This window comes from Microcaecilia unicolor, chromosome 8 (genome assembly GCF_901765095.1).
Source record: "Microcaecilia unicolor chromosome 8, aMicUni1.1, whole genome shotgun sequence".
Lineage (NCBI taxonomy): Eukaryota > Metazoa > Chordata > Amphibia > Gymnophiona > Siphonopidae > Microcaecilia > Microcaecilia unicolor.
In genome coordinates this window covers 187,569,956-187,597,679 of record NC_044038.1, presented here as the reverse complement: position 1 = coordinate 187,597,679, position 27,724 = coordinate 187,569,956, and the positions used below count along the sequence as shown (strand labels likewise).

The 27,724-nt window shown below is 44.5% G+C and overlaps 1 protein-coding gene across 6 annotated transcripts in view; it reads right to left on the bottom strand.

Annotated features, from left to right (window-relative positions):
• LOC115475628 (dual specificity tyrosine-phosphorylation-regulated kinase 1A-like) overlaps window positions 1-27,724 on the bottom strand; it is a 521,782-nt gene that overhangs the window by 355,480 nt on the left and 138,578 nt on the right. The window lies entirely within an intron of this gene.

The following is a 27,724-nucleotide window of genomic DNA, read 5'->3' as shown; positions in this document are numbered from 1 at the left end:
CTGATATTTCCGCCTAAATATCATCTGCCATTTGCATGCCCAGTCTCGTAATTTTTCACAATCCTCTGATGGTTAGGAGGCGGGGATAGTGCTGGGCAGACTTATACGGTCTGTGCCCTGAAGAACACAGGTACAAATCAAAGTAGGGTATACACAAAAATTAGCACATATGAGTTATCTTGTTGGGCAGACTGGATGGACCGTGCAGGTCTTTTTCTGCCGTCATCTACTATGTTACTATGATTTAACAACTTTGAATAACTTTGTGTCATCAGCAAATTTAATTACGTCACTAGTTATTTGTATCATTTATAAATATGTTTAAAAGCAGCGGTCCCAGCATAGACCCCTGCAGAATCCCACTATCTACCCTTCTCCATTGAGAAAACTAACCATTTAACCAGACAGTAGGGTTAAATGGTCAGTATTCTCAATGGAGAAGGGTAGATAGTGGGATTCCGCAGGGGTCTGTCTTGGGACCACTGCCTTTTAATATATTTATAAATAATCTAGATTGGAATAATTAGTGAAGTAATTAAATTTCCTGATGACACAAAGTTATTCAAAGTTGTTAAATCGAAAGAGGATTGTGAAAATTTACAAGAGGACCATAAGAGATTGGGAAACTGGGCATCCAAATGACAGATGACATTTAACGTAAGAAAGTGCTGTTAGATTAAATCGTGAGCCCTTGTGCCTAGACCGAAGCCTAGGAAGGACCTTGGCCAAGGCCTAGGGTAGACCAAACGGACGCTATGCAGTAACAAGGGCCACGAAGCCCAACACACTCAGGGAAATCAGCAAGCACCACCAGAAAAGGGAAACAGACCACTGATGCTGGCCTCAAGGCCAATCGGAAACCCACTTGTACAGAGTCCAAGTGCACGGGCCACAGGGCCGAACTGGAACCCAATCATACACTAGGGAAGGGAAAAGAACAACGAGAGATTCCAGAAGGGACTGGAGCTCAGGTGGTGCACACAGCACCGGGCACTGACACAAAAGGAAGGATGTAAAATCAAACTGGCAGATAATAACAACCAGAGGGCAAGAATACAAAGGCTACACGGAACCCAGGCAGCGGTAGGCAGTACCCACAGGGGTAAAAGGGGAAGGAAGGGTCAGAGCAGGACACTACTAGACTCGCAGAACCTAAAGGAGCAAAGCTCCACAGAAATGGCCGCAAAGGAAAAGACTGGCAGAAGAAAAGGCAGCTTCTAATTAAATAAACCAGGAAAGGGAAGCAGGCTCCCTGAGCCAAATAAACACAGAACACCAAGAGTAAAAGCAGACCACAGAGAAGGACTGCCTTCAAATACAAAGGCAGGGAAAAAGCAAAGCTCACAAGAATACAGAAAGGGTTAAAGCAGACTACAGAGAAAGGCTGCATAAAGAGGCAGGACTCACAAGAGCCAAATACCAAACACTGCACACAAAGGGTTTGTTTTTTTTATTTACATTTGTACCCCACGCTTTCCCACTCATGGCAGGCTCAATGCGGCGGGCAATGGAGGGTTAAGTGACTTGCCCAGAGTCACAAGGAGCTGCCTGTGCCGGGAATCAAACTCAGTTCCTCAGTTCCCCAGGACCAAAGTCCACCACCCTAACCACTAGGCCACTCCTCCACTGATAGGTACGGACTGGATCTTGGGGTGATAGTATCTGAGGATTTGAAGGCGAAGAAACAGTGTGACAAGGCGGTGGCCGTAGCTAGAAGGTTGTTGGGCTGTATAGAGAGAGGTGTGACCAGCAGAAGAAAGGGGGTGTTGATGCCCCTGTATAAGTCGTTGGTGAGGCTCCACCTAGAGTATTGTGTTCAGTTTTGGAGGCCGTATCTTGCTAAGGATGTAAAAAGAATTGAAGCGGTGTAAAGAAAAGCTTCGAGAATGGTATGGGATTTGCGTTACAAGACGTATGAGAAGAGACTTGCTGACCTGAACATGTATACTCTGGAGGAAAGGAGAAACAGGGGTGATATGATACAGACGTTCAAATATTTGAAAGGTATTAATCCGCAAACTAACCTTTTCCGGAGAGGCGAAGGCGGTAGAACGAGAGGACATGAAATGAGATTGAAGGGGGGCAGACTCAAGACAAATGTCAGGAAGTATTTTTTCACGGAGAGAGTGGTGGATGCTTGGAATGCCCTCCCGCAGGAGGTGGTGGAGATGAAAACGGTAACGGAATTCAAACATGCGTGGGATAAACAAAGGAATTCTGTTCAGAAGGAATGGATCCTCAGGAGCTTAGCCGAGATTGGGTGGCAGAGCCGGTGGTGGGAGGCGGGGATAGTGCTGGGCAGATTTATACGGTCTATGCCCTGAAAAAGACAGGTACAAATCAAAGTAAGGTATACACAAAAAGTGGCACATATGAGTTTATCTTGTTGGGCAGACTGGATGGACCGTGCAGGTCTTTTTTCTGCCGTCATCTACTATGTTACTATGTAAACAAACAAAGAGGAACAAGCTTACCACGGACAAGTCAACACCACAGCTGGGAAGAGAGAGGCCAGGCAGAGGAGAGACAACAGACACAGCTACACTGCAGTGAAGTAATCAGGGAAAAAGCTAGCTACAACCAGCACACACAGAAACTACAGGCAAGGGGAAGAGCAAGCAATCTACAGAGAATACACTCTGTGCCACGAGCACAGACTAAGCAGAACAATGAGAGCTCACAGCTGCAAGAGATAACGCTACAGCATCCACTGTAGGGAAAAGTAAGTTTAAATAAGGTCTGACGTCTGCTGCCTCAGAAATCAGGCCAATCAGGAGCAAATCCCAGTCATTCCCCTGCCTGTCCCAGTAGAATTATAACAAGTGCAAAGAGATGTGTGTCTTTAACCAGTTTTTAATCCACAATAGGACATTAACTCCTATCCCATGGCTTTCTAATTTCCTTAGGAGTCTTTCAAGAGGTACTTTGTAAAAATTCTTTTTGAAAATCCTGATACACAATATCAACTGGCTCACCTTTATCCACATGTTTATTCACCCCTTCAAAGAAATGTAGTAGATTGGCTATGTCTCATTAATCCATGCTTATGTATATGTTCTGTAATTTTCTTCTTTATAATAATCTCTACCATTTTGCCTGGCATCGACGTAAGGCTCACTGGTCTATAATTTCCCGGATCACATCTGGAACTTTTTATTTTAAAAATGGTGTTACATTGGCTACCCTCCAATCTTCCGGTACAATGCTTGATTTTAAAGCTAAATTACATTTATTTATTTATTTTAGGTCATTTATACCCCGCCTTTTGCCACAGTGTTGCAGCCCCAAAGCGGCTTACAATGAACTAATAAAATAAAATTAAATCAAAGACAATGAGAAATGGAAGGGTAGAAGGAACAGAGAGGAAGGGAATATAAATACAATCTAAAAGCAAATTAATAAGTATGCAGGGAAAGGAAAGCAAAAAGAGAAGAAAGGAAGGAAAAAGTCTAAAATCAGGTCTTGACTCGCAAAGTCTCGGTTAAGCTGGTGGACAGGGCATCACAGGGAAGCAGAGCCGGCGGTTTCAGCAGAAACCAACTGTGAGGAAATGAATGTCAACAGGTAGCAGGTTGAAGACAGGAAAATGCGGACCTGACGACCAGCACATCAATGCCCAGGTGATACAATGATCCTCCGGAAGGCTGCCGACAAGAAGCACCGCCGAACAGCTGATCCAAATCTCCGCACTAGCTCCCCAGGCGATGTCTGCAGCATCCAGGCGTCGCCGATCTAAAAGGCCCAGTAGTTCTGCAAGTTCATTTTTCAATTCTATCAATACTCTGGGATGTATAACATCCTGTCCAGGCAATTTGCTTCTCTTCAATTTGTCAAATTGCCCCATTACCTCTTCCAAGTTTACAGAGATTTGTTTCAGTTTCTCTGACTCGTCAGCATTGAATGCCATTTCTGGCACTAGTATCTCTCCCATCTTCCTTGGTGAAAGTCAAAGCAAAGGATTCATTTAATCTCTTCTCTATGGCCTTGTCTTCCCTGAGTGCCCCTTTTACTCCTCGTTCATCTAGTGGTCCAACTGATTCATTTACCAGCTTCTTGCTTCTAATATACATTTAAAAAAAGTTTTTACTATGTGTTTTTGCCTCCAACGCAATCTTCTTTTCAAAGTCTCACTTTGCCTTCCTTGTCAGCGCTTTGCATTTGACTTGCCATTCCTTATGATGTTTCCTATTATTTTCAGTAAAATCCTTCTTCCATTTTCTGAAGGATTTTCTTTTAGCTCTAATAGCTTACTTCACTTTTTTAACCATGCCGGCTGTTTGGCCTTTCTTCCTCCTTTCTTACTACATGGAATATATCTGATCTGGGCTTCCAGGATGGTATTTTTGAATAGCACCCACACCTGATGTAAATTTTTGACCTTTGCAGTTGCTCCAAGTTGCTTTTTTTTTTTTTTGACCATTCTCCTCATTTTATCATAGACACACACGATCCTCCCTTCATGGGTTAAGCGAGTAAATCGCAGTAGAATGATTTACAATGGCCAGTTGCGCCTCAGGCCTATTTGGCGCTAGCCCTCTACCCATCTGCAGTAGGCCAGCGGAGACATATTCAGGCTACCATACGATTCCCGATAGGTTGGATTCACAAGATCGACCTGTGCAGCCCGTCCAATGCCTCACCCTTGCTGGAAGCCATCGGAGCTGCTCAGGAGGCCGACGGCGTCTCCTCGCTACACATCCTCTGTACACCTGTAGGAGGCCAGCGGAGCCACAATCGGGCTACTGCCCGACCCTCGATAGTTCGGGATGGCCTGCTCGACCCGCCCGACCTGACTAGCCAATTCAACACCTTACCCTGCCGGAAGCCGATGGAGGTTCTGAGGAGGCCAACAGAGTCTCCTCGCTGCTTGGGACCTGCCAGGCAGGGATCACATGATTCACCTCATTGCTCCCACTTGGTCCCTCACCCGCCAGCCCTGACAGGAGGGGAACACGACCGACTATACCATCCAAGAGGCACGGGAGCCTGAGGTCTGACCCACCTCAGAAGCTCGGGACCAGAACACATGCGAGTGGGCCACTGCGGGAACAAATGAGGAGTGAGTGTGGGGGTCAAGAGGCGTCCTCGGCGACGGATCACTCCGGGAGCAAACAAGGCAACGTAAGCGGCAAGAGTTGCTTACCGTAGGCGTCCAGAGAACGGCCCCAAGAGAGCCATGATGGATTTATAAAAACCAACCTGCAACGGCATAAAATAACTCGCACAGGAAACAAACCCCTTTCAGGCGACCATAAGGTACGAAGACATGGGACTGCTGGAGCCTAGCCGGCAGCACACTGTGGACATCCTAGCGAGAGGCTCCTATGTCCTAGCACAAATCAGCGGAATGAACAGGGCAGCCCTCCCTGGGATCTTCTCCTGAACATCTAACTATTCTCCCAGAACCTACCTCCAACCAACCAACTACACAATGCCCTCGCTAATGGAACCCCTATGCCTCCAACCACTACACAGCGCCCGGAGCAACAGTGCTCTGCGCCCAGGACACCACTCCAAGCATCTAACTGTGAGTAACCTACCCAAACTGACCCCAAAATGAATACAATCAAAATACTCCTAAAAATCTACTCCCTCTCACTGATCAACCTAACACTTTCCATCCCACTTACAGAAAATAATATCATATCCATCCTACAACATCACCAAAGACTGGTCAAACACTCCACACTTCACCAAACCGACACCCATCAAATTAGCCTATCTAAATACGGTCAACACCAACAAAATGGAAGGAAAGACCACAACAAACAAACACCACCCAACGAACGACAACTAATAATAATCCAAACATCACCAAACCTATCAGCCCCATACCAAAATATCCAAGTGGGCTACATTAATGCTAGGTCTGTAGTTAACAAAACAACAATATCAGACTGGATCAGCTCAGAAAACCTCGATCTTATCTTCATCAACAAAACATGGATCCACGATCAAAAGGACCCCATAATCCTTGAACTATGCCCTCCAGGCTACAAAATCACTCACTGGACCAGAACGGGAAAGAGAGGAGGAGGCATAGCAATAATCTATTGAACCCAATTCACCACCGAAACCATCAATGAATCCATAACACCACAACTAGAAATTGCATCATTCAGAATCCATAACAAATACCTGATCGATCATCTGAAATGCGTCCTATTTTATAGACCGCCCGGTAACTGGAACGAAAGCCAACCTACTTTCACAGACTTCATCTCAAACACTTGTGTAAACAGCACCGATACATTAATTCTAGGCGACATAAACCTGCATCTAGAAGACCCCAACTCCACCAACGCACGTGAATGCAAAGACTTCCTACAGTCCTGGGACTTCAAATGGCCTCACATGCAAGCTACCCACATCAAGGAACACACATTAGATCTCCTATCACACAAACTGTCCACAGATATTAACCTATTAACAAGAAACATCAAGTGGACAGAAATACCCTGGACTGACCACTACAAACTGAACCTATCCCTAAATTGGCAGAAGAAGGGACTAAACCACACACCAGCACACACAACCTACACCACGAGAGGGCAAACAGACCCACAATTATTCTGGCAATTGATATATGACAATGAATGGGAAAAATGCACGGACTCCATACACTACCTCATCCACTGGGAAGACAGATGCAGAAGCGTACTAAACGAAATAGCACCTTTAAAGACAAGAATAGCAAGAAGACAAAACTCGATACCATGGTTCAATGACGAATTTAAAAAACTCAAAACACAATCCAGGAAACTTGAACAAGCATGGAAAAAAACAAGAGATGAATACACACTCAATGCTTGGAAACAAGGACACAGAATATACAAATACGCAATAAGACAAACCAAAAGGTCCAATTATAAAACTAAAATAGGTCCGCAGTACAAAGATATGAAGAAATTATTCCAACTCGTAAATAAATGACTAGACACCACCCACATCACCACAACCAACACAGACATCCCCACCTGCAGACAAACTTGCTAACTACTTCAACGAAAAAATATTAAAACTACGCAGCACACTTCCTCAGCACAACACGGACATAGAAAACTTCCTCAACGATCTGGACCAAATCCCTGGTGGATGCCCAGCTGACCGTTTCTGGTCAACATTTACTCTCCTCATCACTGACTCAGTTACAAAAACGACACATAGGTTTGCCAATACTCACTGTAAACTGGACATTTGTCCCAGCCACCTACTCAAATCCGCCCCTGACCGTTTCATTATAGACCTTACATCCCACCTAAACTTCATGTTACAACAAGGTCTCTTCCCCGAGGAATATGACAACATCCTACTCACCCCAATATCAAAAGATGCCAAGAAAAACACAAACGATCTAACCAATTATCGCCCAGTTGTGTCTATACCACTAGTAGTCAAATTGATGGAGAGCTTGGTGACCAAACAGCTCACAGAATACATGGACAAGTTCTCAATACTACACGACTCACAATCAGGGTTCCGCCCTCACCACAGTACTGAAACTGCTCTAGTCACGCTCCTGGCCAAATTCAAGCAAGAAATAGCAACAAGAAAAAATATACTTCTCCTCCAATTTGACATGTCGAGCGCATTTGACATGGTAAACCACAATATACTACTAAGACTCCTTGGCCACTTTGGAATTGATGGAAACGTACTTAACTGGATAAAGGGTTTTCTAACCACCAGAACATATCGAGTAAAATCAAACCTAAACATATCACCACCGTGGAAAGCCACCTGTGGAGTACCTCAGGGATCACCATTATCACCAATACTCTTTAACATGATGATGATCCCACTGGCAAAGTCCCTATCCAACTGAGGCTTCAACCTATTCATCTATGCAGATGATGTCACAATCTATATTCCCTTCAGTCAGGAGTTGATACTGAAAAAACACACTGCCTCATCCTCTCATCTCAACATAACAAGTACAAACCCACCACCATAAACACCCTAGAACACACACTCCCTATCTCAGACAGCCTAAAATTACTTAGCGTCACAATCAACCGCAACCTTACTCTGGAGAGCCAAGTAAACTCCGTAATAAAGAAAATGTTCTACTCAATGTGGAAACTTAAATGAATAAAACCTTTCTTCCCGAGGGAAATCTTTCGAAACCTTTAAGTTGATCAGCAAGAATCCAGAGACCTTTTGACATTTGTGACCAAGTTTAACGCTCACAGCAATTCCATGACAAGAATTATTAAGAAACATCTTCCGTTATTGAAAGTTCATCCTTGCTTTCAAAATATGGAAGTGATTTTTTTCTTTCAGCGCAACAGCAATTTGAATGATATTTTATTCAGCATTGCTGAAACGTGGAATCGTGAAGGTGCCACACAGAGAAATGGAGGGACTTGTGGTAATTGCTCTGTTTGCATGAATATGATTGTTTCTAAAGAATTTATAGATCAGAATACTGGAAAAAGTTATCCTTACCGACATCATACGGATTGTACATCTCGTAATGTCATATATATTATAATTTGCCCTTGCAAATTGTATTATGTAGGTCAGACATCACGTTCTTTAAAGACACGCCTGATAGAACATCGGCATTGCATATTGACAGAGAAGATACATGAGCCCATGGTATCACATTGCATGCTTAAACAACATAAGTTTGCAGATTTGAAGTGCACAGTGATTGAACAGTTTCAGATTTCGGAGAGAAAGGGAGACATTAGAAGGCTGCTCAGACAAAAGGAGCAACGATGGATCTTCACTCTACAGACTGTAATACCTAAAGGCCTGAACAGTGCTACAGAATGGAAGGCTTTCCTTTAAGGTGATTGGTAGGCGTATTGATGACATCACACGTTGAATATAAACGTTAACGGCTGTAGGAAGTGCCAGTCGCCATTATGAAGTTGCCTTGCCTCTGGTAGTACATGGGGCGAATTTGTTTCTTGGATGTAATTATTGAAAAAAACTTTTTCCCCTGACACAGCCAATTTTCGGCGAAACAGGGTTCCCCTGTTGGGATATGTGAAGATAGCAGAATGCAAGTTTGAAAATTTAAGCGGCAGAATTATCTGCTAGGACTGTCACTTGTTAAACTTTGGACATCCAAGATAAGTAACATTTAGTTACAATATTTGATTTTCGTGGCTCCATTTATGAAGTATTTTAGAGGATGGATGGACAATATTTATGAAAACATTTATAGGGAGTTTTTTTGACCCATGATTAAAGAGGCACGCTTTCTTAATATAAGGTGTTTCCTTTGGAGGGAGGCGGTGCCGGTATTACTGAGGTCTTTTTTCTCCATTTATTTGCATGTAAAGATTTCATGTAATGCATCCATGCCTTCCTCTTAATACTTTATCGTAGTGTAGAAAAATATATGTTGTTGTATTGAGTTGATTCTACACTTCCTGAATTGTGGGAAACTGAAATCACCCATTATTATTATTATTGTTCCCCAGTGTGTTAGCGTCCCTAATTTCTGATAACATTTCTACATCTGTCTCTTCATCCTGGCCAGGTGGACAGTAGTACACTATCTTTTTCCCCTTTACATATGGAATTTCTATCCATAGAGATTCCAAGATGTATTTTGTGTCCTGCAAAAATGTTTTCTATTCCATTCAAGGCCCTCCTTAACGTACAGAACTAGATTCTTTCTTTTTATTTATTTCTGCATTTGTACCCCATATTTTCCAACCTAATGGTAAATTCAATGTTCTATATATCACAACTACAAAAAAAAACCAGCACCAAAACAAAATTAGCCTATGGGGCTCATTTTCAAAGCACTTAGCCTTCCAAAGTTCCATAGGTTTCTATGGAACTTTAGAAGGCTAAGTGCTTTGAAAATATGCCTCGTGTACTTTATAGAATAAGCCTAAATGTCCAAGCAGTTTATAAAATATGCCAAGCGCCCATCCGCAAAACTAAATTTAGTCACGAGCAGTAACACCAAGTAAAACGGTATAAATGCTGACGCCTAAATTACATACAGACCAGCTGTATTCTATAACCACGCTCATAGACTTTAGAAACGCCCATGACCTGCCCATGGCCATGCCCCCTTTTCATCTATATAACTTATTTTACATGCATCACATTATAGAATATGCTCAGATAGTTCTAAGCATAAATTCTAATTAATGCCAATTAATACCCATAATTAATTTTGAATTAGCAATTATCGGCGCTAATTGGCTTAACTAGTTAAGTTGCGCATGCAAGTCCACTGGATTTGTGCGCACAATTGAAGTTGCACTGAACAGAATCTGGAGGGACAATGCTACCCCACCACCAATTCGATCCACCCTATCACTGTGATATAATTTGTACCGTAATATGTCAGTGTACCATTGGTTATCTTCCTTCCAGTTGCGTACCTCAAGCCCCCCACCTCCCCCCCAACACTGATGGCCGGTCAAGTGCCTGTGTTTTGGGCACTACTGGCTGCCCTCCCACTCCCTACACCGCTGTACTTCAATTTTCCAGGCTGTCAGCAGCATCAGTGAGGTAAGCACACTGCCTTCGGCGACCCGGAAGTTTTCCCTCTAGGTGGGACGCTGCAACAGAGGGAAAGCTACTGGGTCACCGAAGGCAGTGTACTCATCTCACTGACACTGCCAGTGGCCTGGAAAATGAAGGGTAGTGGTGCAAGGTGCCAGAAGGGAGCGAGAAGAACTGACCAAGGAGGTTATATTGAGAACAGGAGATGGCATGAAGCCAATGAGGGTAATCTCCCTTTCCATCTCCTCCACGCAGCCATCATCCCCATTCACCCAAAATAAAGCACGCAAACCTATGAGCTGCTCTATCCACGTTATCATTCTTTATTACTGGTAGCGTTTTTATTTGATCTCACTTATTTTCAAGCACGCCGGCTTGTGCAGCATACGGATGTACGAAGAGGAAGCATTGGTTTCATTTGTTAGAATATTAATTAGTTCTAAAATTTAAATCACTGTCAATTGGAGGGGCTGGTTATAGGGACTACCTGTATTTTTGCAGAGATGTCTGTTTTGGTGGCCCTTTAACTAGGTGAAAACATCATGTTATGAGAATCAGAAGTTTAAAAATCAAACTTATTTATAAGTACAATTTTTTAAAAAATCATTAATTAGGTTGAGACCTGGGAGCATTTAACATCTTTTTCCTGTGCCTACATCAAAAGAAAAGGATGGCATGTGAGAACTTGCTCCTTTTGTTTTGTGGAATGAAGTATTATTATAAAAACACACTTGCCTTTTCTTATTACTACTACTAGCCATTAAGCCCGTAAAAACGGGTGAGATTTCCAGCTACCCTCCTCGCCGCCGCTCCCTCCCCCCTCCGTGCCGAGCCCCCTGCACTGACCTGACAGTGCCTCTCACCTCTATGTGAAAGCGCTGCAGGCAGCAGCAAATCACTCTGCTGCTGCCTGCAGCACTTCCACACGGAGGTGAGAGGCGCTGTCAGGTCAGTGCAGGGGGCCCGATGCGGTGGAGGGCGGGAGCGGCGGCGGGGATGGGGGGGGAGGGTGGAGGTTGATGCGTGCAATGTTCGTTTCCAGGCGGCAGCGTCCGACAGTGACTCCGACTCCATTTCCCTCTCTGTTCCGCCCTCTGATGTCATCACGTCTTGATGCGAGGGCGGGACAGAGAGGGAAGACTCTACTGCGCATTTGCAGGTGAGTCGGTCACTTGCCGTTTATATGTTTGATTTCACAGAGAGGTATTGAATAATGAGGCAAGGGCTTCCTTCATGCAGGAGATCTGTCCACTCTAAATATGGCAACACTGTCCAGTTCAGCACACTATTAGCCATCAACTTCATACAACGTTAATTATGATCCATGGAAAATAATTCTGTTGGCTCAGGCTCCTTGCTATGTGAATATTCTATCACTGTTTCATTATTGCTACCAAGTATTACATATTAAGGGCATTTCCTTTAAACTTTGTTTTAATTTGTTTATCCAGTCTTTACATGCACATGGTTTTGCTTTTTAAACCCAAAGGTGAATCTTAAGGGTGGTTGAACAATTAGGTATAAACCGTGTTGTTTCTGACTTTACTTGTTTTAGAGGACTTTGCGTCCTGCTGATCTTTACATCTGCTGTCTAGAATTTTGGAAGATGGAAATGAGAAAATAAAAATTAATCTTTAGATATATTCTGTAGAAGTTGTTGTTTACTTTTGCAATATGTGTATGAATGCCTATTCTGGTGTGTGCATGTCTATATGTATGGCTCTGATTCCTGAACATGTGGCATCATTAAAGGACAGACTTTTAAATGCCCATATGCTAATCTCAACTTTAAATGTTTCAAACATATCCACCTACTTGCTTCCATGATATAATTGAATTATATTATTCTGTCTCACTGTATTTTCAAATGTAAGCCACATTGAACCTGAGATTGCTTAGGATAATGTGGGATATGTAAAAAAAAAAAAAAATCCTTTATCCTCCACCTTTTAAGACATTGCCTAGACGGTGATGGCACAAGGAAAGCAAGTTTTCAAGTGAAGACTAACTCAAAATAACCCGTTCCTTAGCTGGGCTCTTGTACTACCATATTAAAAATGTGTGGGTCCATAAGAGTTTGACTTGCCTGGCTTTTCCAATAGGAAGCATACTGAGGTTCTGTATATTCACTGCTGCCTTTTTAAAAGGTAAAGTAACTGATATTTGTGTGTTCAGAATTGGTGCTGTTAAGCTTGCTACATAGGCTCTGAGAAGCTTTTTTGCAGGAATTAATATTACTTCACGTGGAGGGGCATTTTCGAAAGGGACATCCAAGTTGTGATTTGGACGTCCTTGCAAAACGGCGAAATCCAGGGGGGGCGGGGAAACCTGTATTTTCGAAACAAGATGGACGTCCATCTTTCATTTTGAAAATACCATCAGGGATGTCCAAATCCTTAAATTTGGACATCCCTAGATTTGGTCGTCCCTAGACATGGACGTTTCTGATTTTCGGCAATTTTCGAAACCAAAGACGTCCATGTCAGAAACGGCCAAATGCAAGCCATTCGGTAGTGGGAGGAGCCAGCATTTCTAGTGCACTGATCCCCCTGACATGCCAGGACAACAACCGGGCACCCTAGGGGGCACTGCAGTGGACTTCACAAATTGCTCCCTGGTACATAGCTCCCTTACCTTGTGTGCTGAGCCCCCCCAAAACCCACTACCCCAGCCCTTATGGGTGGAGGCCACCTAGATGTGGGTACAGTGGGTTTGTGGTGGGTTTTGGAGGGCTCGCTGTTTCCTCCACAAATGTAACAGGTAGGGGGGATGGGCCTGGGTCCGCCTGTCTGAAGTGCACTGCAGTACCCACTAAAAATGCTCCAGGGACCTGCATGCGCTGTCATGGACCTCAGTATGACATCTGAGGCTGGCACGACATATTTTTAAAGATGTTTTTTGAGGGTGGGAGGGGGTTAGTGACCACTGGGAGAGTAACAGGTCATCCCCGATTCTCTCCGGTGGTCATCTGGTCATTTCGGGCACCTTTTTGTGCCTTAGTCGTAAGAAAAACAGGTCCGGGTGAAAACGTTCAAGTGTTCGTCAAGGACGTCCTTGTTTTTCGATTATGGGTCAAGGACGTCCAAGTGTTAGGCACTCCCAAGTCGCACCTTCGCTACGCCTCTGACATGCCCCCTTGAACTTTGGCCGTCCTTGTGACGGACTGCAGTTGGAGACGTCCCTGGGAAAAGGACGTCCATCTTCCGATTTATGTCGAAAGATGGACGTCCTTCTCTTTCGAAAATGAGCCCCAAAGTAATTTAGCAGACAATCCTTTATTTGTCTGCTCCTTTGTAAGGAGAAGGGGATGGAAGGAACACAGTCAGGAACCCCAGGGACTTGAACTGGTTAATGTCAGCTTCAGAAAGAAGAGAAAGCAGAAGAACCAGAGGACGTGTCAAGAAGACTTATTTTATTAATACAGCTTAATAAGGTATTTTATACTTGTTATAAAGCAAAGATGTCACTGCAGTAATTATTTTCCAGGATACTGTGATGTGTGTAGAGAGGCTGAGCAGACTCAAGTCTACTATAATGGCAAAGTTTAAGTTATGGATAATACAACTTCATTTAAAAACGTCAGCATTTCCAAGGTTTCCATAAGTATGCATGTGGTTTATGTTGATCCAGGACAGACTGTTTACTTAGAAATCCATTATCAAGTGCACTTCTAAGGCATTATTTAGGAGTATACCAAGCACTACTCACACATTTATGCCTAATGCCCCCTCCCCCAAATGTCAGGTCTGGCTACGCCCCTGCTTCCTTCCACCAGGTCTCAGAGATGCCTATTATATCTTTTCATTTGGTGCAATATATTCTAACTCTCCCATCTTATTTCTTAGTCTTCTAGCATTTTCATACAGACATTTCAAACAATGTTTTTTTTGTTCCTATTTACAATTTATTCAGCAGTTAACAGTGATAATTTGCAATTTTTAAAATCTGTCTACTCTTTATTTAAAAACGCCTTGTCCACTATGGTCCCTATTGCAACCTCACTATCAGGATTCCCTGTTTTGGTGATATCTTTTAAAGATACCTTGTTCCGAACTATGTGCTTTAGAGTGACTATCTGCCTTCCCCAGTCTCTAGATTGGAAAGTTCCGTCTGCGGAATCAGAAAAAAGTAGAGAGATCGTGGATGCTTTTCAAAGTGCTCTGCTCAGACAAATGGTGACGGAACCCACGAGGGAGGGAGCGACGCTGGATCTGGTGCTCACAAATGGGGCTAGTGTGTCAAATGTCCGAGTGGGTGCCCACCTGGGCAGCAGTGACCATCAAACGGTTTGGTTTGATATGACAACTAAAGGGGAGGGCGGCCACTTTAGTAAAATGGGGGAATACCTAAGGAAGGAGCTGATGGGATGGGAGGATGAACGAGAAGTGGAAGGACAGTGGTCCATGCTGAAAGAAGCTATAAATAGGGCCACAAACCTTTATGTAAGGAGAGTAAATAAAAGCAAGAGAAAAAGGAAACCGATATGGTTCTCCAAACAAGTGGCTGAGAAAATAAAGGCTAAAGAGTTGGCGTTCCTGAAGTACAGAAAAACTCAAGAAGAGAAATACGGGGAGGAATACCGGATGAAACTGAAAGAAGCCAAGAGAGAGATACGTCTGGCGAAAGCGCGATTAGAAGAACAAATGGCTAGAAATGTAAGGAGGGGTGACAAAAATTTCTTCAGGTATATTAATGAAAGGAGGAAGACAAAAAAAAAAGGGAATTGTGAGACTGAAAGATGCTGCGAACCGCTATGTAGATAATGATGAAGAAAAGGCAAATTTGCTAAATAGATACTTTTGTTCTGTTTTCACAGAAGAAAATCCTGGAGCAGGACCGCGTTTGACTGGCAAAAGTACATGTGAGAATGGAGTGGATATAGCACCGTTCACGGAAGAGAATGTGTATGAACAACTTGAAAATCTAAAGGTGGACAAAGCAGTGCGACCAGACGGGATCCACCCCAGGATATTGAGGGAGCTCAGAGAGGTTCTGGCGGGTCCTCTTAAAGATTTGTTTAATAAATCCTTGGAGACGGGAGAGGTTCCGAGGGATTGGAGAACGGCGGAGGTGGTCCCTCTTCACAAAAGTGGTGATAGGGAAGAAGCTGGAAACTACAGGCCGGTATGCCTCACTTCAATTATTGAAAAGTAATGGAAGCGATGCTGAAGGAAAGGATAGTGAATTTCCTGGAAGCCAATAAGTTGCAAGATCCGAGACAACATGGCTTTACCACAGGGAAATCGTGCCAAACGAATCTCATTGAATTCTTTGATTGGGTGACAGGAGAATTGAATCAGGGACGAGCTATAGACATACTCTACTTAGATTTCAGCAAAGCTTTTGACACGGTTCCCCACAGGAGGCTCTTAAATAAACTGTATGGGCTGAAGATAGGACCCGAAGCGGTGAACTGGATTAGGAACTCGTTGACGGACAGACGCCAGAAGGTGGTAATTAATGGAATTCGCTCGGAGGAGGGAAAGGTGAGTAGTGGAGTGCCTCAAGGATCGGTGCTGGGGCCGATTCTGTTCAATATATTTGTGAGTGACATTGCCGAAGGGTTAGAAGGTAAAGTTTGCCTATTTGTGGATGATACTAAGATCTGTAACAGAGTGGACACCCGGGAGGGAGTGGAAAACATGAAAAAGGTAGAAGAATGGTCTAAGGTTTGGCAATTAAAATTCAATGCAAAGAAATGCAAAGTGATGCACTTAGGGAATAGAAATCCACGGGAGACGTATGTGTTAGGCGGTGAGAGTCTGATAGGTACAGACGGGGAGAGGGATCTTGGGGTGATAGTATCTGAGGATTTGAAGGCGACGAAACAGTGTGACAAGTCGGTGGCTGTAGCTAGAAGGTTGTTAGGCTGTATAGAGAGAGGTGTGACCAGCAGAAGAAAGGGGGTGTTGATGCCCCTGTATAAGTCGTTGGTGAGGCCCCACCTGGAGTATTGTGTTCAGTTTTGGAGGCCGTATCTTGCTAAGGATGTAAAAAGAATTGAAGCGGTGCAAAGAAAAGCTACGAGAATGGTATGGGATTTGCGTTACAAGACATATGAGAAGAGACTTGCTGACCTGAACATGTATACTCTGGAGGAAAGGAGAAACAGGGGTGATATGATACAGACATTCAAATATTTGAAAGGTATTAATCCGCAAACGAACCTTTTCCGGAGATGCGAAGGCGGTAGAACGAGAGGACATGAAATGAGATTGAAGGGGGGGCAGACTCAAGACAAATGTCAGGAAGTATTTTTTCACGGAGAGAGTAGTGGATGCTTGGAATGCCCTCCCGCGGGAGGTGGTGGAAAAGAAAACGGTAATGGAATTCAAACATGCGTGGGATAAACATAAAGGAATCCTGTTCAGAAGGAATGGATCCTCAGGAGCTTAGCCAAGATTGGGTGGCAGAGCCGGTGGGGGGAGGCGGGGCTGGTGGTTGGGAGGCGGGGATAGTGCTGGGCAGACTTATACGGTCTGTGCCAGAGCCAGTGGTGGGAGGCGGGGCTGGTGGTTGGGAGGCGGGGATAGTGCTGGGCAGACTTATACGGTCTGTGCCAGAGCCGGTGGTGGGAGGCAGAACTGGTGGTTGGGAGGCGGCGATAGTGATGGGCAGACTTATACGGTCTGTGCCAGAGCTGGTGGTGGGAGGCGGGGCTGGTGGTTGGGAGACGGGGATAGTGCTGGGCAGACTTATCCGGTCTGTGCCCTGAAGAGGACAGGTACAAATCAAGGTAGGGTATACACAAAAAGTAGCACATATGAGTTTATCTTGTTGGGCAGACTGGATGGACCATGCAGGTCTTTTTCTGCTGTCATCTACTATGTTAGTTTATGTTTCAACAATTTTTTATTGATGAGGTACTATGTTAGTTTAAAAGCTGCTCTATCTCCTTTTAAAATGTTGGTACCAGCAGCCTGGTTCCATCCTGATTAAGGAAGAAACAGGGAGACCCCCACCTCCAAAAAGAGAAGAAAGGGAACCCAACAAGAGAGGGCCAGAAGCTCCAAAACCCTAGCTGCTAACGCAACAGCCACCAAAGAATGCTGTCTTTAGCTTAAGATCTTTCCTCTTTCAAGGAGGTCTTCCAGAGTGGCTCAAAAAGAGGCTTCTGCAGAGTTCAAAAAGACTAAATTAAGATTTCACTCTGGATAATGTGCACAAAAGGAATGCCCTAACATGATTTTGGCCCACTAATCTCAAACCTCCTGCAGACATCCTTCTATTGGAGGAAGAGAAGAGTGAACCAACCTTGCATCACTGCAAAGCTCAGGAGGAATTGAGAATTCTAGCTAAAAGGAGGACTTCCTGTCCGCACAAGAGGAAGATTGGAGTGCAGGACTTCTGACCATTTTGCTAACGACCAGGCCAGTACCGTCTTTTGTCTCAAAATTGAGATTGCGAGCCTCGTGAAAATGGATGACCAGAGGCTTTTGGCTTACCCTACAGCAACTGCTGTGGTTTAGTTTCGCCCCCACCCACCACCAATTCTTTCACAAAGGTATTGAGATCGTCTTCAAATAATCACTTAGCCCAAAAGGGCAGTTTAACTAGATGCGGCTTTGACGCTGCATCCATTGCCTAATGCCCACTCAGAGCTGCCATGTCATGACAGCCAAAGACATACTACGCGCCATAATAACCAAGCAGGCCAACCCCGCTTCAGCTGGGTGTTATGATGCCTGTCTCTTGCCACAAACAAGCTGCACACTGTCACTTAAAGGTCTAAAGAGACAACTTCAAAGGTTTATTTCAGCGAGCCTTCTAGCTTCCTTTCCTGTAGGTATTTTAGGGCAATAACCCCTTCCACTGGCAAGGTGGTTTTCTTAGTCACTGCCCTAAAAAGGGAGTCCACCCTGGAAAGCTGTAATTTCACTTACTCCTCTGGAACAGCTAGAGGCAAACCATGGTTCTTCCCACTCTGATGCCCTCAATCCGATGAGACCCATTCTGCTGTAATCAGGTCCTGAATGTCAGAATGCATCGGGAAGATCTTAGAAGGGGCTCTAAACCCCCACCACCACCTCTTTATGATTGATGAAGATGGAACTCCAAACACCAAAGCAGAAGGCTCCTCAATGGAAAGCACTGCCAGTGCCTCAGAAATAAAAATACTACCTCTCTTCAGGAGAGAGCTTGCCCTCCTCTAATGACTCCTTCAATGATAGCTCCCCTAAATAGACCAAGGCCACATCAGATAAGGAGGGAGAAGCAGAGAGCATCATCTGCCCACTCCTGGAGGTCTAAACAAGATCTCTTAGGAGCCAGAGCGGTAGTGAGGCGAGAAACTGAAACACCTTGCAGCAACTCCATCTGGAGGCCATACGGGATCTTTGTGATCGGTGGAAATATTTTCCTATTTCGTTTTTAGGACAGGTGGCGTTAGTTAAAATGGTTCCAATGCCTAAGATTCTGTACCCCCTCCAGATGATGCCACTATGGGTTATCAGTAAGGATTAAAAAACTATACAGGGGGTTAATTTCTTCATTTATAGGGGGGAGCGACGTGCGCGAATTGGTCAAAACAAAATGACTCTGGATGGGGGGGGAAGGGGGAGTTAATTTACACAATCTCAGACTCTATAATGTTGCAGCGATCCTACGCTGGATCCATGGACTACACACTGGGCACTTTGCATTTGCCCCATCGGACATCTGGGAGACAGCTGCCTGCCCTTTTTCAGTTTTTAATGCAATCCATTCTAAGGGGGCACGAATTAAACTGTCCCCACTCCTGCATCCTCTTAAGATGGCTTGGGAGTGGTGGAGGGCCCGCTTCGGGGGCACAGTGGATCAATCCCCTTTTTTGGAAATTCGAGACAATCCAAGCTTTCCTGCAGGGCAGGGTAGATCACATTTTATATCATGGTCACACCAGGGGTGCCGGTACGTGGGGAAGATATCAGAGGTGGGGGATACTCAATATTCAACCTTTGCACAATGCCGGGATTTTTGGCACCTTCCTCGGAACTCCTTTTCCTATATGCAACTTAGACATTATATTCACACATTGAAGAGACCTGATCAGAAGCCCCCCTCTTTCACAACGTTGGATAGGGCCTTCACCCAGATGACCAGCGAACACAATAAGCTTTCCAAATGTTACCATATGGGAAAGGCCTGGCGTTCCTCCCTTTTTTTTTTATTTGAGCAGCTCGCGAGACAATGGTGTGCAATGTTGGGGGTGGAGGTAACGGTGCAAGAACTTGTGCGTTTTTTTTTTTTTATTAGCGTTTAAAATCACTCCAAATGTGGGTCTTCATGAAATCCAACTTAAATCCTACATAATGCATATCTCACTAGGCTATGGGTTTATGGGACTCTAAAGATTGTGACAAATGTAAACGTGGGAGGGGTACACTGGTACACCACTTTTTAGAATGCCCTCTATTGCAGGAATTTTGGCGGAGAGTCCTGGCTCTTTTGGAGGAGGTTCTCAGTACCTCATTGGAATGGTCCTACAGGATCCTGCTTATGGGTCGGATTTAGACCTTGCGGCACAGGACCTCTCCGAAATGCAGTTTAGGTCATCCTGTAGCATTGGGTGGACGGGAATCCTCCTCCTATTGCTAAGTGGCATGTGAGTATGGTACAAATGGGAATGTGGGAGAGGAAGACGTCCCTGGATCCTTCTCGAAAACGTGTCCAAGCTCATATCAGGAATGCATGTCGCAGCTAGCTAATAAATAAGGTGAGGCTTCATTGACCAGAGAAGTGGTTCAGCCTCAGGGGAAGGGAGGGGGGGGGGGAAGAAGGGTGAAAGGGGTTTTAAGTCGCCATTTTAAAAAAAGGGGAAAAGTGGGGGAGAGTTTGACATGACTATAATATTTTGTTGGAGTTCCGTCTGCAAGGATAGCGTGGTATTTGTACAAGATGGTCTTCATCTCATCTAATATAATAATTTGTACCGTCAACGTTCCATGGCTGGCTGGCTGAGTTCGTAACATCCTGACGTTAGCAAGCCTCCAGCGTTCCATTCCCTCTCACTGTCCAGCCTTCACGTAAAGACGAAATGACGTCAGAGGGCGGAACAGTGAGAGGGAAGGGAACGCTGGAGACGCGCTGACGTGAGGATGTTACGAACTCAAGCAAGACAGTGAAGGCAACGGAAAGCTGGACACGGAGAGGAGGACAGAACTGAGGGACATCGAGGGGTGGGGAGGGCAGGGCAGAGGAGAATCGACATGGATGGGATAAGAGGAGAGAAGAGAAACATGGGACATGGATGGGAGGGCAGGGCAGAGGAGAATCGCTGGACATCGACGGGAGGCCAGGGCTGAGAATCGATGGACATGGATGGGATGAGAGGAGAGGAGAGAAACGTGGGACATGGCTGGGAGGGCAGGGCAGAGGAGAATCGCTGGACATCGAGAGGAGGCCAGGGCTGAGAATCGATGGACATGGATGAGATGAGAAGAGAGGAGAGAATCGCAGGACATGGATGGAAGGGTAGGGTAGAGGACAATCGTGGACATGGAGGGGACGGCAGGGCACAGGAGAATCGCTGCACATGGAGGGGAGGTCAGAATCGCAGGATACAGAGGGGAGGGGAGGGAAGAATCGCTGCACATGGAGGGGAGGGCAGGGCAGAGAGGAGAAATCGCTTCGACAAGAGCCTTCAAAACAATCACCAATACAAGATAGCCTTGATAGCGCCCATTTCTTTTTCTTTTTTGAAAAACGGGCCTTTTTTTTACTAGTTGTTTCATGTTTTATCACTGTATCTGTATGGTCTGGATAAGAGATGTGGTTCCCTTGTTGACTGTTTTCTGTTATTCATGCATCTCTCCTATCAATAAAAACAGTAAAAAAAAAAAAAGTAATGGAGATGCTGTGTGGTTGCTTTGTTGTCTATGCAGAAAGATGTGCTTACCCCACAGTTGTCTTATTGGTAGGTGGCATAAAATGAAGTTCACTAGATCTGTGAAAACATAGCACATTTTTTGCATGCAGCCTGTTCAACTATTACTGTTTTCTACAAGCACACAACCTGAACAATGAAAAATGTCATCTCATACTGCTATTATACAGCATATCACCTGTGCAAGTACACACATACTGGTTCTGAAGGGATTCTATTTTTTCACTGTTATATGTCCCTCTAATGTTGGATGTTATCTTGATTGTTAACCGCTATGAATCCTAATTGGAAAAATGGTACATAAATCCATAAGTATTGCCATACTGGGAAAGACCAAAGGTCCATCGAGCCCAGCATCCTGTTTCCAACAGTGGCCAATCCAGGTCACAAATAACCAGCAAGATCCCAAAAATGTACAAAACATTTTATACTGCTTATCCCAGAAACAGCGGATTTTCCCCAAGTCCATTTAATAACGGTCTATGAACTTTTCCTTTAAGAAGCCGTCCAAACCTTTTTTAAACTCCGCTAAGCTAACCGCCTTTACCACATTCTCTGGCAACGAATTCCAGAGTTTAATTACACGCTGAGTGAAGAAATATTTTCTCCGATTCGTTTTAAATGTACTACATTGTAGCTTCATCGCATGCCCCCTAGTCCTAGTATTTTTGGAAAGCGTGAACAGACGCTTCACATCTACCCGTTCAACTCCACTCATTATTTTATAGACCTCTATCATATCTCCCCCTCAGCCGCCTTTTCTCCAAGCTGAAGAGCCCTAGCCGCTTTAGTCTTTCCTCATAGGGAAGTCGTCCCATCCCCTTTATCATTTTCGTCGCCCTTCTCTGCACCTTTTCTAATTCCACTATATCTTGAGATGCGGAGACCAGGGGCGTATCTGCGTGGGGCCACAGGGGCCTGGGCCCCCGCAGATTTCGCCCTGGACCCCCCTACTGCCACCGTGGGTACCTTTACTGGCGGGGGACCCCAACCCCCACCAGCCGAGGTCCGCTTCCTCCTGCCGCTGCGAGGTTTTTTAAGTTCATCGGGATTCGTCCTCCGTCACTCTGTGCTGAGGTTCAAAGAAGCTGCTAGCTGAATGCAGTTTCGGACTGACTCTGACGTCGCTGCTGCACGTTGTACATGAGTCTGACGTCCTGCACGTACAACGTGCAGCAGCGACGTCAGACTCAGTCCGAAACTGCATTCAGCTAGCAGCTTCTTTGAACAGCAGCACAGAGTGACGGAGGACGAATCCCGATGAAGAACTTAAAAAACCTCGCAGCGGCAGGAGGAAGCGGACCTCGGCTGGTGGGGGTTGGGGTCCCCCACCAGCAAAGGTACCCACGGCGGCAGGGGGGGGGTCGGAAATGGCGGCGGCGGCTGGGGGGGGGCTATAATGTGCCCCCTCACTCTGGCTTCGGCCCCCGCTACCGCAGACTTTCAGATACGCCCCTGGCGGAGACTGGAATTGAACACAATATTCGAGGTGCGGTCGCACCATGGAGCGATACAAAGGCATTATAACATCCTCATTTTTGTTTTCCATTCCTTTCCTAATAATACCTAACATTCTATTTGCTTTCTTAGCCGAAGCAGCACACTGAGCAGAAGGTTTCAACATATCATCGACGACACCTAGATCCCTTTCTTGGTCCATGACTCCTAACATGGAACCTTGCATGACATATCTATAATTTGGGTTCCTCTACTCCACATGCATCACTTTGCACTTGCTCACATTAAACATCATCTGCCATTTAGACGCCCAGTCGCCCAGTCTCGTAAGGTCCGCTTGTAATTTTTCACAATCCTCCCGTGATTTAACGACTTTGAATAACTCTGTGTCATCAGCAAATTTAATTACCTCACTAGTTACTCCCATCTCTAGGTCATTTATAAATATGTTAAAAAGCAGCGGTCCCAGCGCAGAGCCCTGGGGAACCCCACTAACTACCCTTCTCCATTGAGAATACTGACCATTTAACCCTACTCTCTGTTTTCTATCTCTTAACCAGTTTTTAATCCACAATAGAACACTACCTCCTATCCCATGACTCTCCAATTTCCTCTGGAGTCTTTCATGAGGTACTTTGTCAAACGGCTTCTGAAAATCCAGATACATAATATCAAGCGGCTCCCCTTTATCCACATGTATGTTCACCCCTTCAAAGAAATGTAGATTGGTGAGGCAATATTTCCCTTCACTAAATCCATGTTGACTTTGTCTCATTAATCCATGCTTCTGCAAATACTCTGTAATTTTGTTCTTAATAATAGTCTCTACCATTTTGCCCGGCACCGACATCAGACTCACCCGGATTTCCCCTGGAACCTTTTTTTAAAAATCGGCGTTACATTGGCCACCCTCCAATCTTCCAGTACCACGCTCGATTTTAAGGATAAATTACATATTTCTAACAATAGCTCCACAAGCTCATTTTTCAGTTCTATCAGTACTCCGGGATGAATACCATCCGGTCCAGGAGATTTGCTATTCTTCAGTTTGTAGAACTGCCCCATTACATTCTCCAGGTTTACAGAGAATTCATTAAGTTTCTCTGACTCGTCAGCTTCGAATACCATTTCCGGCACCGGTATCCCACCCAAATCTTCCTCGGTGAAGACCAAAGCAAAGAATTCATTTAATCTCTCCGCTACGGCTTTGTCTTCCCTGATTGCCCCTTGTACTCCTCAGTCATCTAGCGGTCCAACTGATTCTTTTGCCGCTTCCTGCTTTTAATATACCTAAAAAAAAGTTTTACTATGTGTTTTTGCCTCCAATGCAATCTTTTTTTTGAAGTCCCTCTTAGCTTTCCTTATCAGCGCTTTGCATTTGACTTGACATTCCTTATGCCATTTCTTATTATTTTCACTGGTTCCTTCTTCCATTTTCTGAAGGATTTTCTTTTAGCTCTAACAGCTTCCTTCACCTCACTATTTAACCACGCCGGCTGTCGTTTGGTCTTCCGTCCTTCTTTTTTTAATACGCAGAATATATTTGGCCTGGGCTTCCAGGATGGTGTTTTTGAACAGCATCCACGCCTGATGTAAATTTTTGACCCTCGCAGTCGCTCCTGTAAGTTTTCTTTTCACTGTTCTTCTCATTTTATCATACACCTTTTTTAAAAATAAACGCTAATGTATTTGATTTCCTATGTATACTTACTTCAAAGCTAATATCAAATCCGATCATATGATCACTGTTATCAAGCGGCCCCAGCACCATTACCCTCCTGCACCAGATCATGTGCTCCACTAAGGACTAGGTCTAGAATTTTTCCTTCTCTCGTCGGTTCCTGTACCAGCTGCTCCATAAAGCTGTCCTTGATTTCATCAAGGAATTTTACCTCCCTAGCGTGTCCCGATGTTACATTTACCCAGTCAATATCGGGGTAATTGAAATCACCCATTATTATTGTGTTGCCCAGTTTGTTTGCATCCCTAATTTCCTTTAACATTTCTGCATCCGTCTGTTCATCCTGGCCAGGCGGAGGGTAGTACACTTCTATCATTATCCTTTTCCCCTTTACATATGGAATTTCAATCCACAGGGATTCCAAGATGTGTTTTGTTTCCTGCCTAATTTTCAATCTATTTGATTCAAGGCTCTCGTTAATATACAATGCTACCCCTCCACCAATTCAATCCACCCTATCACTACGATACAATTTGTACCCCGGTATGACAGTGTCCCACTGGTTAGCCTCCTTCCACCAGGTCTCAGAGATGCCTATTATATCTAATTTTTCATTTAGTGCAATATATTCTAATTCTCCCATCTTATTTCTTAGGCTCCTGGCATTTGCATATAGACATTTCAAACCGTGTTTGTTGCTCCTATTTACATCATACTTAGTACTTGACAGTACTAATTTGCAATCTTTTGTCTGATTTTTATTATTATTTAGGGACACCTGATCTACCACTGTCTCTTTTGCAACCTCACTATCAGGATACCCTATATCTTCCCTGTTTTGGTGATATCTTTGAAAGATACCTTATCCCGAACAATGCGCTTTTGAGAGATTGTCGGCTTTCCCCCCATTTCTAGTTTAAAAGCTGCTCTATCTCCTTTTTTAAATGCCGATGCCAGCAGCCTGGTCCCACCCTGGTTAAGGTGGAGCCCATCCTTTCGGAATAGGCTCCCCCTTCCCAGAATGTTGCCCAGTTCCTAACAAATCTAAAACCTTCCTCCCTGCACTATCGTCTCATCCACGCATTGAGACTCCGGAGCTCTGCCTGTCTCTTGGGCCCTGCGCGTGGAACAGGTAGCATTTCAGAAAATGCTATCCTAGAGGATCTGGATTTGAGCTTTCTACCTAAGAGGCTAAATTTGGCTTCCAGAACCTCTCTCCCACATTGGTACCCACATGTACCAAGACAGCCGACTCCTCCCCAGCACTATCTAAAATCCTATCTAGGTGATGCGCGAGGTCCACCACCTTCGCACCAGGCAGGCAAGTCACCAGGCGATCCTCACGTCCACCAGCCACCCAGCTATCTATATGCCTAATGATTGAATCACCAACTACAACAGCTGTCCTTACCTTTCCCTCCCGGGCAGCACTTGGAGACATATCCTCGGTTGGCAGGTCCTGACTACAGGAGTACTTCCTACTTCACCAGGGTGATGCTCTCCTTCTAGGAGACCTCCTTCCTCCAAGGTAGCACAAAGGCTACCAGACTGGAGGTGGGACTTCTCTACAACATCCCTGTAGGTCTCCTCTATGTACCTCTCTGTCTCCCTCAGCTCCACCAAGTCTGCTACTCTAGCCTCAAGAGAACGGACACGTTTCCTGAGAGCTAGGAGCTCTTTGCATCAGGCACACACATATGACATCTCACCAACTGGGAGATAATCATACATGTGACACTCAATGCAAAAGACTGGATAGCACCCCTCTCACTGCTGGACTGCTGACTCCATCTTAGTGTTTTTGAGTTTTTCAATAATTTAAAACTTGCTACAGTGTTAAGGATATTAGCCTAATATAAAAGTGTCTTTTAGTTTATATAGTATGTTGTATGATTTAGTTAGTGTTTCCTTCTTAGATGGTAATGAAATGTATTTAAAACTCTGTAAGAGCACTCCTTGCTTATTACCCTAATTACAATAACTGACTATAAATGAAGAGTTGTCCTAGGGGTGGGCGGGAAGACTAAACTGGATCCTGCAGTGCCTGGTAGATTCTGTTAATGTGTTGGTACAAAGTTTTTAAAACTAAGTGGAAATGACTATGGAGATTAGTTGATAAAATTTGCTTTTTATATTTTTATTTTGCCTAACACTAACCTACAATTCCTCCTTTAAACGCCAATCTTTAAGTTCCCAAAGCACAAAGCAAAATAGCATTCACTTACCAGAGAAATGTTCTCTTCTCTCGGAACTTCTCAGAAAAACATCAACAGAATAGAATATTCAACTCTTGTTGTGCTGTCACCTAATGGGTTAGTTTTGCACATACGATGGAGAGTAATGAATTAGCCGGTCAATATTCAGCCAGCAGCAGTCAGTGGAAATTCTGACAACCACAGATATTAGGCTCCAATATCAATACCAGGCTATGTCCGGGTATCAGCATTGAATATCCAGGTCTGAACAGACTTGGTCAGGTCGCCAGCTCTTATGCAGTTCCCTTATCAGGGTAACTGAGTAGTTCACCTCCCCTCCAATTCCGTTCCCCCCTCCCTCTCTTATTAAGCTCCCTGAAGGCCCAAGAAAACCCCCACCTCCCCCGATTCTGAACCCCTCCTCCTTCTCTAAACCCCTGAAGAAAAGAAATAGGCCCACTGGATCTTCCTTTACTATTCCTGCTGGTCTAGAGGTCTTAAGATCAGGAGTGATGTGCACTCACTGCTGCACATCATGGCTCCAGCCTAAAAATGGCCACTATGACCTCTAAAAGTAGTCTCGTAGTTTTAGCTATTAGTAGCCTGTCCTGCCCAGTTAAACCCTTTTGAATATCGGGTCCATCACTCCAATCAGTAACCGTGCTGCCAGGGTATGTGGGAGAATAGCATTTTGTGCACTAGTACTTCTATCACATTTAACTATATAACCTTAAACACTAGAGAACACAGATATATTTAGAGGATAAGTTGTTAGTTGCTTCTCCACTCAGGAGATTAGCATTTGCCTCATCTTCTCTGCTTTTTGCTTTGTTGCCCCCACTTTGTAGAACATGCTCCCAGTTGATATTCGGTCCAAACCTTCATTATCAAAATGTAAAGCCCTTTTTAAACTTTGTTGTTTAGTCAGACTTCTGCAGATTTTTCCCCGAGAGAGCTTTCAGTTTCTAAATATCTTTTTCCTTCTCTTCTTTTACTTGTTTTTAAGGTTAATCTTACTTTATATGTTCCATTCCCTGTTTGTAA